The 20036-nt window shown below is 50.0% G+C and overlaps 1 protein-coding gene across 1 annotated transcript in view; it reads right to left on the reverse strand.

Moving 5' to 3' along the window:
• The window catches only part of CHD1 (chromodomain helicase DNA binding protein 1), a 560349-nt gene that overhangs the window by 420005 nt on the left and 120308 nt on the right, over positions 1-20036 (reverse strand).

A 20036-nucleotide genomic window follows, 5' to 3' on the forward strand; every position in this document is an offset into this window, starting at 1 on the left:
TGGCTTGCTCAGAAGGGAGCTTGTCCACCAAGTCCGCCAACTGCCGCACATTGTTCCACATATGAATGCTCGTGTAGAGCTGGTAGGACTGGATTTTGGAAATGAGCATTGCAGAATGGTAGGCCTTCCTCCCAAAAGAATCCAAGGTTCTAGGGTCTTTGCCCGGGGGCGCCGAAGCATACTCCCTAGAACTCTTGCCCTTCTTAAGGGCCAGATCCACCACACCAGAGTCGTGAGGCAACTGAGTCCGCATCAACTCCGGGTCCCCATGGATCCGATACTGGGATTCGTTCTTCTTGGGAATGCGGGGATTAGTTAGCGGCTTCGCCCAGTTCGCCAGCAATGTCTTCTTGAGGACATGATGCATGGGTACTATGGACGATTCCTTAGGTGGCGAAGGATAGTCCAAAAGCTCAAACATTTCAGCCCTTGGCTCATCCTCCATAACCACAGGGAAGGCAATGGCCGTAGACATTTCCCGGACAAAGGCCATGAAAGACAGGCTCTCGGGAGGAGAAAGCTGTCTTTCAGGGGAGGGAGTGGGATAGGAAGGAAGACCGTCAGACTCCTCATCTGAGAAATATCTGATGTCTTCCTCTGCCTCCCACGAGGCCTCACCATCGGTGTCGGACACCAATTCATGAACTTCTGTCCGAAGCCGTGCCCGTCTCGACTCTGTGGGAACATGGCCACGGTGGGTGCGTCGAGAGGAAGACTCCCGTACCGGCGGCGATGAAGCTCCCTCCATCGATGTCGTCGGGGAGTCGGCCTGGGAGGCAGCCGATGCCGTACGGGAGACCTCACCACGGACGAGGGCCCAGCCGTCGCCTCAGTCGTCGGTACCGGCGGCGCAAGCACCCCTGGTATCGGAGGAGAAGGGCGCAACATCTCTTCCAGGATCCCTGGAAGGATGGCCCTGAGGCTCTCGTTCAGAGCGGCTATCAAGAGAAGCAAGGAGTCTGGTACCAGCGACGAGCTGCAAATCTGTCCAGGACGCGGAGGCGGTACCGGGCTGTCCACAGTGGAGCGCATCGACATCTCCTATATGGAGGGTGAGCGGTCCTCCCGATGTCGATGCTTGGGTGCCAGTGCCACTGGCGACCCAGAGCTCTCGGTACCGTGAGGCGACCGATGACGATGCTTCTTTGCCTTCGCACGAAGCACATCACCGGTACCTTCCAGTCCCGAAGAGGAGGACGTCAAATCCAAACATCTCCTGTGGGCTGGGTCTGAAAGAGGTCGATCCCTGGGGGGGGGGGGGGGGGGGGGGTCTGTACCGCAGGAGCCCAGCAGGGGAACGGACAGCCCTCACCTGCACCCCGGAAGAGGAAGCACCCTCCGACGACTTCGATACCACCGATGACCTCGGTATCGCAGACACTGGACCACCGGCAGAACAGCTGGGTACCGCAGATGTCGACGCACCGGACGATGACCTCGGTACCGAAGACGTCAAAGCACTGGACAAAGCTCCGAACAAAAGGTTCCACTGGGCCAATCTCGCCGCCTGAGTCCTCTTCTTCAACAGAAGACAGAGAGTACAGGCCTGGGGACGATGCCCGGCCCCCAGACACTGAAGGCACGAAACGTGTCTATCAGTGAGGGAGATAGTCTGGCTGCACTGGGTGCACTTTTTGAAGCTGCTGGCAGGCTTTGAGGACATGGGCGGAAAAATCACACCAGCGAAATCAAAATTTGCGATGATGGCTAATGGCACTAAAAAAGTTAGAAAAAACCCGTACGGGTGGCGAAAAAGGCCGTGCCAGACAACGAAAGAAAACTTACGGGAAAACTACTCAAAATAAAGGAATTATTTTTTTTTTAAACGAAAAGAAACGCAATGGAAAAGAAGATTCCGGACACTTCTGAACGGAAGAACGCGGCGAAAAGACGCGAGGGGTCTCCTTGGGGCGCAGACCGACCGAAAACAGCCGTCCTGAGCCGCGGAAAAAAGAAGACTGGACTGGCGATCACGCTCGCGTTCGGGCTTGAAGACAGTCGCGCATGCGCACGGTGCACGCGAGGGCTAGCAAACGCTGTTGCTAGTGAAGATCTCCGACCAGAGGGGCTGCCGTGGACGTCACCCATTCGTGAGAACAAGCAGCCTGCTTTTCCTCGGAGAACATGTAATTAAACTCTGGAATTTGTTGCAGAAATGAAGAGAGTACTGGAACTGCGATCATTAGGTTAGTCTGAATGTGATCTCCCCACCCCTGTATCTGCAGTAAGCATTTGGCCAACCATCAGAATGTAAACATTTACCTTATTTATAAATTTCTTGAGATCCTCAATGAATGCAAATACAATATCTATATTTCTGTACAAATATATGCTGTAATCTGATTGGTATGTAAAACAGGCACCAAACCACCATGGTGACCAGAAATTTGCCATAACATCCGGGATTTTCAATGAGAGTTGTGCTGTGTAGATAAGCAGAAAACAGTTGTGACCACAGCCAGAACCAGCAAGGTGAGAAAGAAGGAATAACTGCTTGGGGTCCATCTGAGAATATGCTGGCTTAAATTGTCTGGAACTAGCAGACTTGAAGGGAAGAGGCTTTAAACTGTTAGGAAGGAAAATAGATGGCAGAGAGAAGACAACTGGGGACAAGGGTGGAAAATTGAGAGACACATCTGGGGTGGAAGAACAAGACACTAGAGATAGAATGGAGAACTAATAGAACTGAATACTGTTAAGGATGTGCAATACGGTGGCTATTTTGCAGTTAAAGTCAGGCTTAGGGCCTAGCTGACATGCTGAAAAGCACTCTCTTTTTAAACCACATATTTTCTGCCCTAGCTAAGAGAGAGATTCAAAGTTGTTAAATCACATGAGGACTGTGTGAAATTGCAAGGAGGACCTTGGGAGGCTGAAACAAGGTATCAAATGGCAGATGAAATTTAAAGTGGATATGTTCAAAAGCAAGTACTGACACTGGGAAGAATAACCCTAATTATAACTACATGATGCTAGCTTCCACATAAGGGAGTCACCACCGAGGAAGAAGATTTAGGTGTCATCACGGACAATACATGAAATCTTCTGTTCAATTTGTAACAGCAGGGAAAACAGCAAACAGAGTATTAGGAAGTAGTAGGCAAGGAATAGAGAATAAAATAAAAAATATCAGAATGCCTCTGTATCACTCTATGGTGAGACTTTAACTACTATGGTAAAATTATGTATCATACCTGATAATTTTCTTTCCATTAATCATAGCTGATCAATCCATAGACTGGTGGGTTGTGTCCATCTACCAGCAGGTGGAGATAGAGAGCAATCCTTTTGCCTCCCTATATGTGGTCATGTGCTGCCGGAAACTCCTCAGTATGTCGATATCAAAGCTCCATCCGCAGGACTCAGCACTTAGAGAATTACACCCACAAAGGGACACTCTGCCCAGCTCACCACCGCCGAAACGGGGGGAGAGGAATTAACCCAGCTCATCCCCACACAAGTGGGGGAGGGGAATCCGTCCAGCTCATCCCCGCGGAGCGGGGGAGGGACACCACACCCGCCGATGCGGGGGGATCTGGCTTATCCTGCAACCGCAACCGCGGGAGGAGCTGACTGACCCTAACACCGCCGAAGCGGGGAGGGGTACAAAGCTGCCCTACAGCCGCACGAAGCGGGAGGGAGTGCCGGCAGAATTTAAATCTCAATCCAGACCCGTAAAACGGAGGGGAGAGGAATGCAGCAGCTCACTGTAACACAAATTCGTCTCAACTCTTGAAGAATCCAAGTGAAAAAATAACTTGAACACGAAGTCTTCCTGAACAGGAACTGAAGACTAAACTTGAATCTGAAATGCAACCAGAATATAAACAGTACAGATATCTGGGAGGGACTATGGATTGATCAGCTATGATTAATGGAAAGAAAATTATCAGGTATGATACATAATTTTACCTTCCATATCATCAAGCTGATCAATCCATAGACTGGTGGGATGTACCGAAGCAGTACTCACCCAGGGCGGGACATAGAAATCCCTGACCTCAACACTGAAGCTCCAAACCGGGCCTCCGCCCGAGCAGCCACAGTCAAGCGGTAATGCTTGGAGAATGTATGGGCCGAAGCCCAAGTTGCCGCCTTGCATATCTCTTCCAAGGAGACGGAACCGGCCTCTGCCATCGAGGCCGCCTGAGCTCTTGTGGAGTGAGCCTTCAGCTGGATAGGCGGCACCTTCCCCGCGGCCACATAAGCCGCTGCAATGGCTTCCTTGACCCATCTTGCCACTGTAGGCTTAGCAGCCTGCAGACCCCTACGAGGACCTGCAAACAGGACAAACAGATGATCCGATTTCCGGAAATCATTGGTCACTTCCAAGTATCTGATGATGACTCGTCTCACATCCAGACATCAGAGAGCAGAGTATTCCTCTGGGTAGTCCTCCCTACGAAAGGAAGGGAGACAGAGCTGCTGATTCACATGGAAGCGAGAAACAATCTTGGGCAGGAAGGAAGGCACTGTGCGAATAGTCACTCCTGCCTCAGTGAACTGCAGAAAAGGCTGTCGACATGAGAGTGCCTGGAGCTCGGAAACTCTTCTGGCTGAAGTGATAGCCACCAAAAAGACTGTTTTCAACGTCAGGTCTTTCAGAGATGCCCTCGACAAGGGTTCAAAAGGCGGCTTCTGCAATGCTCTTAGCACCAGACTGAGATTCCATGCAGGCACCACAGAGTGCAGAGGAGGGCGCAGGTGATTAACTCCCTTAAGAAAGCGCACCACATCTGGCTGTGAAGCCAGGGAAACACCCTTCAGGCGGCCCCTGAAGCAAGTCAGAGCCGCTACCTGGACTTTAAGGGAACTGAGCGACAGGCCTTTCTCCAGACCTTCTTGCAGGAACGCCAACACTGAAGAAATTGGAGCAGTGAAGGGAGAAAGTGAGCCTGCTTCACACCACGCTGCAAAGGTACGCCAAACCCTGGCGTAAGCAGTAGAAGTAGAGCGCTTCCTCGCTCTCAGCATAGTGGCGATGACCTTGTCTGAGAAGCCCTTCTTTCTCAGACGCTGCCGCTCAATAGCCAGGCCGTAAGACCAAAGAGGGAGGGATCCTCCATCACCACGGGACCCTGATGTAACAGGCCCTGCTCCACAGGGAGTCGCAGAGGATCGTCGACTGAGAGCCTGATCAAGTCCGCATACCAGGGACGTCTGGGCCAGTCCGGACCCACCAGGATTATCCGGCCCGGATGCTTTGCCACCCGGTCTAGCACCCTGCCCAACATGGGCCAGGGCGGGAACACATAGAGAAGCTCTTGAGTCGGCCACTGTTGGAGAAGAGCATCTACTCCCAGGGATCGAGGGTCCCGTCCTCTGCTGAAAAAGCGCGGCACTTGGCAATTGGCCGATGACGCCATCAGATCTAGGCTCGGCTGGCCCCAGCGCTTCGTGATGTCCAAGAACGGCTGAGCAGATAGCTGCCACTCTCCGGGCTCCAAGGTATGGCGACTGAGAAAGTCCGCCTTGACATTCATGACCCCGGCAATGTGGGCCGCTGACAGCTGTTCCAGGTTCGCTTCCACCCACTGGCATAGATTTATGGCCTCCTTGGCTAGAGGGGCGCTCTTGGTACCTCCCTGGCGGTTGACATAAGCCACAGCAGTGGCATTGTCCGACAGGACCCGTACTGGCTTCAACGCCAGTACCGGGATGAACTCCAAAAGCGCCAACCGAATGGCTCTGAGTTCCAGGAGGTTGATAGACCACTTTGCCTCTGCAGGAGACCAGAGCCCCTGCGCTGTCCTTCCCAAGCAGTGGGCTCCCCAGCCCGTCAAAGAGGCGTCCGTCGTGACGACAATCCACTCTGGGGTCACCAGAGGCATTCCTGCAGACAACTTGTCTGTCTGCAGCCACCAGCTCAGCGCCTTGCGCACTGCTGGGTCCAAGGGAAGGCGCACAGCATAATCCTCCGACATCGGAGTCCAGCGCTGCAATAGAGAGTGTTGTAGTGGTCTCATATGAGCCCTGGCCCAGGGCACTACTTCCATCGTGGCCGTCATAGAGCCCAACAGCTGCACATAGTCCCAAGACCGAAGAGGAGAGGCTACTCGGAACTGGTCCACCTGAGCCTGAAGTTTGACAATCCGATTGTCTGGCAGGAACACTCTGCCCACTTGGGTGTCGAATCGAACTCCCAGATACTCCAGGGACTGAGTCGGGCGCAGCTGGCTCTTCTCCCAGTTGATGATCCACCCCAGGGAGCTCAAAAGAGCAACCACCCGGTTCACAGCTTTGCCGCACTCCGCATAAGAGGGGGCTCGGATCAACCAGTCGTCCAGATAAGGATGGACTTGTACTCCTTCCTTTCGCAGGAAGGCCGCGATGACCACCATTACTTTGGAAAAGGTCCGCGGAGCAGTAGCCAACCCGAAAGGGAGGGCTCTGAACTGGAAGTGTCGTCCCAGGACTGCAAAACGCAGGAAGCGTTGATGAGGAGGCCAGATGGGAATATGCAGGTACGCTTCCTTGATGTCCAAGGAAGCCAAGAACTCTCCTGCCTTCACTGCCGCTATAACAGAGCGGAGAGTCTCCATGCGAAAGTGCCGCACTTTCAAGGCCCGATTGACCCCTTTGAGGTCGAGGATAGGCCGGACAGAACCTCCTTTCTTTGGTACCACAAAGTAAATGGAGTAACGTCCCTTGCCAATCTGATTTTCTGGCACCGGAACGACCGCACCCAGGCGGATCAGGTTGTCCAAGGTCTGCTGCACTGCCACAGCTTTGACCGGAGACTTGCAGGGAGAGAGTACAAACCCGTCTCTTAAGGGTCGGCAGAACTCTAGCTTGTAGCCGTCTCTGATGACTTCCAGCACCCAAGCGTCTGAAGTTATTGTGGTCCACTCGCCCAGAAACGAGGACAGCCGTCCTCCAATCTGCACTGGGGCGTGGACCAAGGCCCCGTCATTGGGTACGAGACCCTGGGGGAGGACCGGAGGGAGCACCTCCGGGACGGCGGTCTCTGCGAAAGGAATGCTGCTTGGGGGAGAAAGTCCTCTTGAAGGAAGAGGGGGCAGAGGAGCCCGACCTGCCCGGGCGGTACCGACGGGCTTCCTGAAACCGTCCTCTGGAGGTACCGGAACGAGTACTAGCCCGAGCCCTGACCTCTGGTAACTTCTTGCCCTTAGACGTGCCGAGATCGGTCACGATTTTGTCCAGCTCGACCCCAAAGAGCAGCTTGCCTTTAAAAGGCAATCTAGCCAGGCGGGATTTAGAGGCGTGGTCAGCAGACCAATGTTTCAGCCAAAGCCACCGCCGTGCAGAGACTGTCTGAGCCATGCCTTTAGCTGAGGCTCTCAAGACATCATACAGCAAGTCTGCCAAATAGGCTAAGCCCGATTCCAGGGCCGGCCAATCAGCCCTCAAGGAATGATCCGAGGGGGAAGCCCGCTGCACCATAGTCAGGCACGCCCTGGCCACATAGGAACCGCAAACCGAGGCCTGCAAACTTAAAGCAGTCGCCTTAAAGGACGACCTTAAGGCCGCCTCCAATCTTCTGTCTTGGGCGTCCTTTAGGGCTGTGCCACCTTCCACCGGCAAAGCCGTTTTCTTAGTCACCGCAGTGATTAAAGAATCCACGGTAGGCCACAGATAGGCCTCACGTTCACTTTCAGGCAAAGGACAGAGGCGGGACATAGCCCTAGCCACTTTGAGGCTCGCTTCCGGGACATCCCATTGAGCCGAAATTAAGGTGTGCATGGCATCATGCACGTGGAAGGTTCTAGGCGGGCGTTTCGTCCCCAGCATAATGGCAGAGCCAACAGGGGCTGAGGGAGAGACGTCCTCCGGAGAGGAAATCTTCAAAATGCCCATGGCCTGCACTAACAGGTTGGGCAAATCCTCTGAGCTAAAAAGCCGCGCTGCAGAGGGGTCATCCGCTCCAACCGAGCGGGGATCCGTCTCCTCCAAGGAATCCGCAAAGGACCGTTGGGAGAACTCAGATACGCTGCCCTCATCTACATCGGAGGAGACAAGGTCCTCCAAGGCCTGGGAATCAACCCGAGGGCGTTTACCTCCGGGGACCTCAACCTCTTTACCAAACAAGGGAGCAGGGGCAGCGTTTTGCATAAGGAAGGCCTGATGCAGCAGCAAAACAAACTCGGGGGAGAAACCCCCCAGACTGTGCACTTCCGCAGCCTGGGCTACAGCCCTAGACGCACCCTCAACCGGCGCTCGCAAGAGCGGGGGAGAGACATGCTGCGCATCCAAAATGGCGTCCGGCGCGACACTCCGCGAAGGAGCCGCACGGGAAAAACGGCGCTTAACTTTAGCCGCTTTGGTGCCGTCGCCCAAATTAAGGGCGTCCATGGCATTAATGTCTCCCTCAAGGGCGGCCCACGAAGAAGCCGTCCGAGCCGCGTGGCCGGCCAAGATGGCGGAGGCGAGCAGCGGGGGATGGGCGTTTATGGCGGGAAAAACCGCCACGCCGGAGGAAGGACCGGGACACTCATCGGTCACGAAACTGTCACCCAACAAGGGCGAATCAGACTTTAAGACCCCCGCATCCCCTCTAGAAGCGCCTAAGCGATCCGGGGAGCGACTCTTTGCGCCCTCGCCCTCCGACGCCATATGCCACGTGGAGATCAATCGGGGAACCCCCTGCCCGCTATAAAAAGGTAAAAATTACCTGCTTTCCGCTCCGAGCTGTAACGACCTGGTGTCTCAGTGAGTAGCTGCAATAAACGTTTAAATAAACGTCGAAATAAACGCCTTTAAGGACGTTCAAAATTTTTTTTTTTTTTTTTTTTTAACGGAGCCAGCGGGAGGGGGGAGAAAAGGAGGGACCTGGCGCCACCAGGTTTGCACTTGCTCAAGAAGAGCCCTCAACCCCAGGCACTCAACAAAACCTAAAAATTAGGCTTGGAGGCCTAGCCAGAGCTGCTGCTGTGTGTGACCACCACCTGCTGAGATAGAGAACATACTGAGGAGTTTCCGGCAGCACATGACCACATATAGGGAGGCAAAAGGATTGCTCTCTATCTCCACCTGCTGGTAGATGGACACAACCCACCAGTCTATGGATTGATCAGCTTGATGATATGGAAGTATAATTTTAGTCACCACATCAGTGGAACTGAAAAAGGTACAAAGTGGAACTGAAAAAGTACAAAGAAAGACAAACAAAATTCTTAACGCTAAAGAGGTTAGGGCAGTGGTTCCCAAACCTAGTCCTGGAGGCACCCTAGCCAGTCAAGTTTTCAGTATATCTACAATGAACATTCATGAGATAGATTTGCACGCAGTGGAGGCAGTGAATGCAAATCTCTGTCATGAATATTCATTGCGGGTATCCTGAAAACCTGTCTGCAGTGCTTCCAGGACCAGGTTTCGGAACCACTGGGTTAGGGTTCCTCAACCTGAGCTGATATAGGTCTATAAAATCCTGAATGGAGTGGAACAGGTAAATGTGAATCAATTGTTTACTCTATCAAAAGACACAGACTAGACAGAAACACTCCATGCAGTTACAGAGTAGCACATCTAAAACAAATAGGAGAAAATGTTTTTCACTCAGTGTATCATTAAGTTCTGGACCTCACTGCCAGAGCAAGAGATAAAAGCAGTTAATGTAGCTGGCTTTACAAAAAAGTGTTTGGACAAATTCCTGGAATAAAAGTCCACAAACTGTTACTAAGGTAGACCTAGGGAATGCCACTGCTTATTCCTGAGTGCCTTCCCACCCATCGCACAACTGTGCTCCTCTGTTCAATCCAAAAGCATAAACAAAACAAAAAAAAGAATCAACTCCAATGGGAGGTGGGCGGGATTGTGAGAATGATCAGCCTGCTGTCCTCAGAGAATACCTGCTACAGGTTAGTATCTTTGCTTTCTCCGAGGACAAGCAGGCTGAATCATTAACACAAGTGGGGTATATCCCTAGCATCCAGGCTCACCCAAAACAACAAACAGTGGCCAATTGGGCCTCGCAACGGCAAGGACATAACGTAGGTTAACCTGAAAATTATATACAAACTAGTTGAGAGTACAGCCTGGAACAGAGCAAAATGTGCCTAGGAGGGTGAAGTTGGATTCTAAACCCCAAACAGATTCTGCAACACTGACGCCCCAAACCAACTTTCGCATCGGGTATGCTGCTCAAGGCAGTAATGAGATATGAATGTGTGGATTGAAGACAAAGGTGCACCTTTGCAAATCTCTTCAATGGAGACTAACTTCAAGTGGGCTACTGACGCAACCATGGCTCTGACATTATAAGCCATGACGTGGCCCTCTAGAGTCAGCCCAGTTTGGGCATAAATGAAGAAAATGCAATCTGCTAGCCAACTGGAAATGGTGCGTTTACAGATGGCGAATCCCCTCCTGTTGGGATCAAGAGAGACAAACAACATGTAAAAGGCCAATGCTCTCTTGCAGTCCAAGGTGTGCAAGCTGCTTTCACCAGGGTGGACATGAAGACGGGGGAAAAAAAGTTGGCAAGACAATTGACTGGTTCAGATGGAACAGCAACAGCACCTTTGGCAGGAACTTAAGAGTGCATGAGGAGGACTACTCTATTGTGATGAAACTTAATATAAGGTGCATCCACCACTAAGGCCTGAAGCTCACTGACCCTATGAGCTGAAGTAACAGCCACCAAGAAACAACCTTCCAGGAATTCAGTGGCTCAAAAGGAGCTTTCATCAGCTAGGTGAGAACGACGTTGAGATCCCATGACAGTGGTGGAGGTCTGACAGGGGACTTTGACAAAAACAAACCTCTCATGAAGCGAACAACTAAAGGCTGTCCAGAGATAGGCTTACCTTCTACATGCTGATACACACTAATTGCACTTAGGTGAACCCTTACGGAGACCAGACTCTGACATGTGTAGAAGGTATTTAAGCAGAGTCTGTGTAGGACAAGAAAAGGTATCTATGGCCTTGCTGTCACACCAGATGGCAAACCTCCTCCATTTAAAAGAGAAACACCTCTTTGTGGAATCTTTCCTGGAAGCAAGAAAGACCCGGGAGACACCCTCCGAAAGACCCAAGGAAGTGAATTCTAGGCTCTCAACAGCCAGGCCGTGAGAGCCAGAGACTGGAGGTTGGGATGTAGAAGCGAACCCTCATTCTAGGTGATGAGGTGGGATGTAGAAGCAAACCCTCGTTCTAGGTGATGAGGGTTGGAAAACATTCCAATCGCCACGGTTCCTCGGAGGACAACTCCAGAAGAAGAGGGAACCAAATCTGACGCAGCCAGAAGGATGCAATCAGAATCATGGTTCCGCGGTCTTGCTCGAGTTTCAACAAAGTCTTCCCCACTAGAGGTATGGGAGGATATGCATACAGAAGGCCCGTTCCCCAATGTAGGAGAAAGGCATCAGACGCTAGTCTGTCGTGAGCCTGAACTCTGGAACAGAACTGAGGGACTTTGTGGTTGAACTGAGTGGCAAAAAGATCCACCAAGGGGGTGCCTCATGCTCAGAAGATCTTGCAGGCTACGCCCATATTCAGGGACCACTCGTGAGGTTACATTATCCTGCTCAGTCTGTCGGCCAGACTGTTGTTTATGCCTGCAAGACAAGTTGCTTGGAGAAACATGCCATGACGGCATGCCCAGAGCCACATCTGAACAGCTTCCTGACACAGAGTGCGCGATCTGGTACCCCCCCCCCCCCCCCCCCCCCCCCTTGTTGGTATAATACATCGCAACCTGTCTGTTAGAATTAAGATAATTTGGTTGGACAGCCGATCTCTGAAAGCCTTTACAGCGTTCCTGATCGCTCGAAGCTCCAGGAGGTTGATCTAAAGATCTGTTTCCTGGGGGGGGGGGACCAAGCTCCCAGAGTGTGAAGCCCATCTACATGAGCCCCCCCCCCCACCCCCACTCCAGGAGAGATGCATCCATCATCAGCACTTTTTAAGGCTGAGGAATTTGGAATGGAAGTCCAATCAGATTGGATCAAATTGTCCACCACTGAAGAGACTGTACAAGGGCGACACTCGAATGACATCTTCTAGACTCCCCGTAGCTTGATACCACTGAGAAGCCAGGGTCCATTAAGCAGATCTCCTGTGCAGACAGGCTATGGGTGTAACATATACTGTGGAAGCCATGTAGCCCAACAACCTCAATATCTGCCGAGTTGTGACTTGCTGTAATGTCCAGACTTTGGATGCGAGGGAGATGCCTCTGGGAGATAGGTTCGAACAGTCCGTGTATCGAGCAGGGATCCTATGAATTCCAAGAAGCCAAGAGAGAAATACATCTGGCGAAAGAACAAGCAGAAGAACAAATGTCTAGAAATGTAAGAAGGGGTGACAAAAATTTCTTCAGGTATATTAGTGAAAGAAGAATGACTAAAAAGGGAATTGTGAGACTAAAAGATACTGCGAACTGCTATGTGGATAACGATGAAGAAAAAGCAAATTTGCTAAATAGATACTTCTGTTTTCACAGAAGAAAATCCTGGAGAAGGACCGCGATGGAGTGCAAAAAGTACAAATGAGATTGAAGTGGATAGAGCACCGTTCACGGAAGAGAGTGTGTATGAACAACTTGAAAAGCTAAAGGTGGACAAAGCCATGGGACCGGATGGGATCCACCCCAGGATATTGAGGGAGCTCAGAGAGGTTCTGGCGAGTCCTCTTAAAGATTTGTTTAATATATCCTTGCAGATGGGAGAGGTTCCGAGGGATTGGAGAACGGCGGAGGTGGTCCCTCTTCACAAAAGTGGTGATAGGAAAGAAGCTGGAAACTACAGGCCGGTAAGCCTCACTTCAGTTATTGGAAAAGTAATGGAAGCGATGCTGAAGGAAAGGATAGTGAATTTCCTGGAAGCCAATAAGTTGCAAGATCCGAGACAACATGGTTTTACCAAAGGGAATTTGTGCCAAACGAATCTCATTGAATTCTTTGACTGGGTGACAGGAGAATTGAATCGGGGACTAGCTATGGACGTAATCTACTTAGATTTCAGCAAAGCTTTTGACACGGTTCCCCACAGGAGGCTCTTAAATAAACTGGATGGGCTGAAGATAGGACCCGAAGTGGTGAACTGGATTAGGAACTGGTTGACGGACAGACGCCAGAGGGTGGTGGTGAATGGAATTCACTCGGAGGGAAAGGTGAGTAGTGGTGTGCCTCAAGGATCGATGCTGGGACCGATTCTGTTCAATATATTTGTGAGTGACATTGCTGAAGGGTTAGAAGGTAAAGTTTGCCTATTTGCGGATGATACTAAGATCTGTAATAGAGTGGACACCCGGGAGGGAGTGGAAAACATGAAAAAGGATCTGAGGAAGCTAGAAGAATGGTCTAAGGTTTGGCAATTAAAATTCAACGCAAAGAAATGCAAAGTGATGCACTTAGGGAACAGAAATCCTTGGGAGACGTATGTTTTAGGCAGGGAGAGTCTGATAGGAACAGACAGGAAGAGGGATCTTGGGGTGATAGTATCTGAGGATCTGAATGCGACGAAACAGTGTGACAAGGCGGTGGCCGTAGCTAGAAGGTTGTTGGGCTGTATAGAGAGAGGTGTGACAAGCAGAAGAAAGGGGGTGTTGATGCCCCTGTATAAGTCGTTGGTGAGGCCCCACCTGGAGTATTGTGTTCAGTTTTGGAGGCCGTACCTTGCGAAGAATGTAAAAAGAATTGAAGCGGTGCAAAGAAAAGCTACGAGAATGGTAAGGGATTTGCGTTACAAGACGTATGAGGAGAGACTTGATGACCTGAATATGTATACTCTGGAAGAAAGGAAAAACAGGGGTGATATGATACAGACGTTCAAATATTCAAAAAGTATTAATCCGCAAACGAATCTTTTCCGGAGATGCGAAGGAGGTAGAACAAGAGGACATGAAATGAAATTGAAGGGGGGCAGACTCAAGAAAAATGTCAGGAAGTATTTTTTCATGGAGAGAGTAGTGGATGCTTGGAATGCCCTCCCGCGGGAGGTGGTGGAAATGAAAACAGTAACAGAATTCAAGCACGCATGGGATAAACATAAAGGAATCCTGTTCAGAAGAAATAGATCCTAAGGAGCTTAGCCGAGATTGGGTGGCACAGCCGGTGGCGGGAGGCGGGGACAGTGCTGGGTAGACTTATACTGTCAGTGCCAGAGCCGGTGGTGGGAGGCGGGGCTGGTGGTTGGGAGGCGGGGATAGTGCTGGCCAGACTTACACGGTCTGTGCCCTGAAAAGGACAGGTACAAATCAAGGTAAGGTATACACAAAAAGTAGCACATATGAGTTTATCTTGTTGGGCAGACTGGATGGACCACGCAGGTCTTTTTCTGCCGTTATCTACTATGTTACTATGTAATTGCTGGACAGGGGAGAGATGGGACTTGGGGTAATTTATTATGAACCCTAGTAGATCGAGCACCTGAATAGTCTTCCACATGGACTCCAGAGCATCGTCCTCGGAGATGCTCTTCACCAGTCAATCGTCGAGAAAAGGGAACATATGCACTCCCAGTCTGCATAGCAATGCTGCAACTACCGCTAGACATTTGTTAAACACCCTGGGAGCTAACCCAAGGCCAAAAGGCAAACGCAGTTCTGAAACGGATGCGTTTTCAACCGAAACTGAAGATACTTCCTGTGAGCTGGAAGTATCAGGATGTGTGTGTATGCATCCTTCAAGTCCAGAGAAGAAGCAGTCCCCACCGTTTTTCTGGACTATGCGACACACTTCTGCTGCGTGACCAGCTGGTGAAAAGGCTCGGCCTGATGATCCGGAGGAGCACATCCATAACCAAGTCAGACAAGCTCCCTCACACGAGTTCCGCAAGCAGACGCTCGTGAAGAGCTGATACGACTGTATACGGATAATGTAGCATCGCGGCATAAGACACTTTTTCTCCCAAAAAAGAGTCCAAGGTCCGGCCTTCTCTGCCTGGGGGCACCAGCACCACCGCATAGTCCCTAGTACTCTTGCTCTTGAGAGCGCCATCCACCACCATGGTTAGGGGGCAACTGAGACCCTCGCCAACCCCGGGTTCTCCATGGATCCGATACTGGGTGTCAATTTTCTTGGGGACAGAGGGAACGCCAAGTTCTGCATAAAGACTGCTCTGAGTACCTCATGCAGGGGGGCCGTCACTGCCTCCTTAGGTGGAGAGGTTTAGTCCAGGACCTCGAGCACCTTAGCCCTGGCCATCTCCTGCACAAACGAGTTGAAAGAGGTTCTCAGGTGGTGATCGCCTTCTCTCAAGTGGAGGGAAAGGTTCTGAAGGAGTCCCATAGGACTCATCGGAGGAAAAGTACCTGGGATCCTCTTCAGACTCCCACAAGCGCTCCTTTTCGGTGTCGGACAGCTCTTGCCTAAGGGATGCCCGAGCCTAACTCGACTTCGAAGAGAGGTGTTTTCTAAGAATTTTAATTTAGGCAGGTGTCATGCTTCAGTTTAACTGGGACTGGTTAGAAGAAATTCTGTATTAATACAGAAGAAGAAGTCTGGAAGATATTCATGAGCTTTAGTATAGTAGGTAATAGCTCAGATCCCTGTCCATGTTATTATGCCAGAGGTAGAACCTTGTGGGGACAGGGCTGTAATTGTAAATTCATAACTACAGATGGGGATGATGCCTTTGGATCTAAAGGCTGTTTTATATCCTTTACTTAAGATTGGTGTGGATATGTCTGTCAATACAAGTTACCACACAGTGTCTTATCTCCCCACACTGGGGAAGATTATTGAAGATGTAGCCTAGTATAATTATTGGACTAGATGGAGAATAATCAGATTCTAGATGAGTTTCAATCTGGGTTTCTCAGAAGCTTCATACTGAAACCTTGCTGGTATCTTTGGTTGATTCCTTCTACAGCGGGTTAGATAAACATGAGTCTCTGTTGTTGGTATGTCTTGATAGATTGTTTTTGATGAGCCAAATAGTGGCATTTTGTTATATAGGTTAAAGATTTTGGGGTTTCATGCTAGAATGTTAGCGAGGTTATATCTTTTTTGCATGGGCAGATACACAAGGTGCAGGGGGTGAGTTTTTCTGATTTGTTGCTAATTTTGTCAACAGTTCTCAAGGGATCAGTTTAAGCTGCCATTTTACTGAATGTACATCTTGCATAGTGTCTCTGCTGTGTATGTATGTTTATGGTTCTATCTATGCTGCCAGGATTTTATTCCTATGGAAGAGTTTTCCATTACTGTATGGCTGAGAATCTTTATTAAGACCTGGATGATTCAAAGTTTAGTTTTGCATATCCAGAAGACAAAGATTGGGTCAGTTGTGCTGCTCTGCCCTTAGGCTTATGTTCAGTTAGGACTGATGATTTTGAAATTCCTATTGTGACAGGTGTCTAAGTTGCAAATTCAATTCTGTACTGCGGAGATGGCAACGAGATGTTTTGTTGTTTTTAACTGCGTTTAGCTATGAGGGTTCAGCCTTATGCTTCAACTGATTTTTGTACAGTGTTACAGCATATTATTTTTAGTAAAAAAAAAAAAAACCTATTGCACCACATTATTACATGGTCTTCCTGTGGCATCTCTGACAATTGCAACTGATACAAAACAAAGCAGCTAGCTTACTGACATATTATGGGCCTAGGGACACGTTTATTTGATCTTGAGAAGCCTATATAGGTTACCTATTGCTTAATAGATTGTGGACTGTACTTAAGATTTATGATAATACTACTTTACATAATGATTGTCTAACTTATTTGGCTAAGGTGATGACCAGGCAATAGCCTGGGGGAATCTCAGATCCACTCTGACAAATTTATTATATACTAGTAAACAAGGCCCGTTTCTGACAGAAATGAAACGGGCGCTAGCAAGGTTTTCCTCGGAATGTGTATGTGAGAGTGACTGTGTGAGAGAGAGAGTCAATGTGCGAGTGTGTGTGTGTTACAGAAAGAGAGTGAGTCTGGGTGCGAGAGTGTGTGTGTGAGAGAGAGAGAGAGTGTGTGTGTGAGAATGAGTGTGTGTGAGTGCGTATGTGAGACACAGTGACTGTGAGAGAGAGTGTGTTTCCCACAGATACACTGTGTGAGAGAGTGTGTGACAGAGAGTGTGAGAGACTATGTGTGTGATACACAGACTGTCTGTGAGACCGAGTGTGAGAGTGACTGTGTGACACATAGAGAGTGAATGTGATACAGTGAGACATGGAGGGGCATAATCGAATGAAAATGTCTATGTCCATGGGCGTTTATCTCCGAGAACGGGTCCGTGAAGGGGCGGACCGAACCGTATTTTCGAAAAAAAACACACGTCCATGTTTTATTCGACAATTTGTGAGCTGGGCATTTTTGCTTTTCAGCGATAATGGAAAATGAAAGAGCCCAGCTCAAAAACGAATAAATCCAAGGCATTTGTTCGTGGGAGGGGCCAGGATTCGTAGTGCACTGGTCCCCCTCACATGCCAGGACACCAACCGGGCACCTTAGGGGGCACTTTTACAAATACAAAAAAAAAAGGTAAAAGAGCTCCCAGGTGCATAGCACCCTTCCCTTGTGTGTTGAGTCCCCCAAATCCCCCTCAAAACCCACTGCCCACAAGTCTACACCATTACTATAGCCCTAAGGAGTGAAGGGGGGCACCTACATGTGGGTACAGTGGGTTTGGGGGGGTTGGACGACTAAGCATTAAGCAGCACAATTGTAACAGGTAGGGGAGGGATGAGCCTGGGTCCACCTGCCTGAAGTCCACTGCACCCCCTAACAACTGCTCCAGGAACCTGCATACTGCTGCCAGGGAGGTGGGTATGACATTTGAGGGTGAAAATAAAAAGTTGTGAAACATCATTTTTTGTGGTGGGAGGGGGTTAGTGACCACTGGGGGAGTCAGGGGAGGTCATCCCCGATTCCCTCTGGTGGTAATCTGGTCATTTAGGGCACTTTTCGGGGCCTTATTCGTGAAAAAACAGGGTCCAGGAAAAGTGCCCTAAAATCTAGCTACAAACGCATACTTTTTTCCCATTAACAGCGAAAGGCGCCCATCTCTGTTCGGGTGATAACCATGCCCCAGTCCCACCTTCACCACGCCTCCAACATGCCCCCGTCAACTTTGTACGCTTCTGCGATGAAGTGCAGTTGAAAACGTCCAAGTTCGGCTTTCGATTATACCGTGTTATTTGTTTTTTGTGAGATAAACGTCCATCTCCCGATTTAGGTCGGAACTTGGGCGTTTTTCTCGTTCGATTATAAGCAGGATAGTGTGACAGACTGTATGAGAGTGAGAGAGAGAAAGACAGTGACTGTAAGAGAGTGTGTGTGTGACAGAGATACCTCTCCCCTACCTCTGTGGTCTTAGCACCACATCCTCCCCCCCCCTTTGGTCTCAGGATCCCCTCCCCCTCTCTGCATTCACCTCCCCTGTTGTGTGAGGACCCCCCTGCCCCCCCCCTTCTGCGTGGTTGGCAGAACCCTGTGAGTGTGTGTGTGTGTGTGACAGAGAGTGAGACTGGGTGCGAGTGTGTCTGTGTGACAGAGTGTGTGTGTGTGTGTGATTATCCTGTGTCCCCTGCCCCCTCCAGCCACCCAGCAATTCTCCTCTCTCCCCTGGCCCCCCCTCCAGCCACCCAGCGATTGTGTTCTCTGCACTGCCCCCACTCCAGCCACCCAGCTATTCTCCTCTCCCCTGCCAGCCCTCCAGCCACCCAGCAATTGTCCTGTATCCCCTGCCCCCCCTCAAGCCAAGCAGTGATTCTGCTCTCTCCCCTGCCCCCCCAGCCACCCAGCGATTCTGCTGTGTCCCCTGCCCCCCCCTTCAGCCACCCAGCGATTGTGCTCTGTGCCCTGCCTCCCTTCCAGTCACCAGCTATTTTCCTGTCTCCCCTGCCCCCCCTCCAGCCGCCCAGCGATTCTCTTGTATCCCGTCCCCCCTCGAGCCATGCAGCGATTCTCCTCTCCCCTGGCCCCCCTCCAGCCACCCTGCAATTGTCGTGTGTCCTGTGTCCCCCCTGCAGCCACCCCGCGATTCTCCTCTGTCCCCTGACCTCCCCCCCTCCAGCCTCCCACTCGAAGTGGCGGCATTCTTGAAAGCCCTGGCCGCCCACGGAGTCAGCTTGCCTTGAGAACGGAGCATCAGTCAATCCTCCTGCATTCTTCTTACCCGCCCTCGACGTCATAACGTTTTGACGCAGGGGCGAGGCCCGCCGTCAACGTCATACGTTTCGACGCAAGGGCGGGGCCCGCCGTCAACGTCATACGTTTCGACGCAAGGGCGGGGCATAGAGAGATGTGACACCATAACAGACTTACAAACCTGAAGCCACAGAGTCAGCTTCAGAATGTTGGAGGTGCGTTTTATTATAGTAGATTCCTCCTGTTTTGATGCCAAGGTTAGTGTCAATGCACAGAATGACTTTCATTGGCCAGATCCTTCCTGTGGAATGCTCTCATAAGAACTTAATAATAACCATACTGGATCACACCAATGGTCCATCTAGCTTGGTATCCTGCTTTCAGCAGTGGCCAATCCATGTCACAAGTGCCTGACAGAATCCCATATAGTAGCAAGATTCCATGCTACCTCTCAGGCTGTAGGTGAACTTAAAAGAACGTTTCAGAAATGGGGGACACATTTTTATTTTATCAAGAGTATGGAGTTCTTGAATTATGTGCCGACATTTTGAAATGTATTTTTTTTTTTAATTTGTATTGGAAAATGTATTTATGTTGTTCTCTTGAGATTAATATTGTTTACATCAGGTAGGACAGAAATTGAAAATTTCTGTAAAAATATCACAAAATATTATAGAAATGCAAATAGCCAACTTTGGAAAGAACAGTTATTCACAGAAAAGGTAACGAATTCATGGAACAACGTGGAGGTGACTGAGATGAAAACTGTCTGAATTCAAGAAAGCCTGGGACAGGATTACAGGATATTTAAGGGTAAGGGTAAGAGAAAGGGAATGTGATCTGATATACCACCTTTCTGTGGTTACTATCAAGGAACAGATAGCACATGGTATAAATGAACAGACTGAATAGGCCCATTTGATCTGTCTTCATATTTCTAGGTTTCAATAAAACTGATTGGCGAGCCTGCTAGTTTTCGAATAGTGACAGTTTATTTACCTCTCATGTTTATATATTATCTTATCAAATAGTTCTAAGCAG

This window comes from Microcaecilia unicolor, chromosome 2 (assembly GCF_901765095.1).
Source record: "Microcaecilia unicolor chromosome 2, aMicUni1.1, whole genome shotgun sequence".
Lineage (NCBI taxonomy): Eukaryota > Metazoa > Chordata > Amphibia > Gymnophiona > Siphonopidae > Microcaecilia > Microcaecilia unicolor.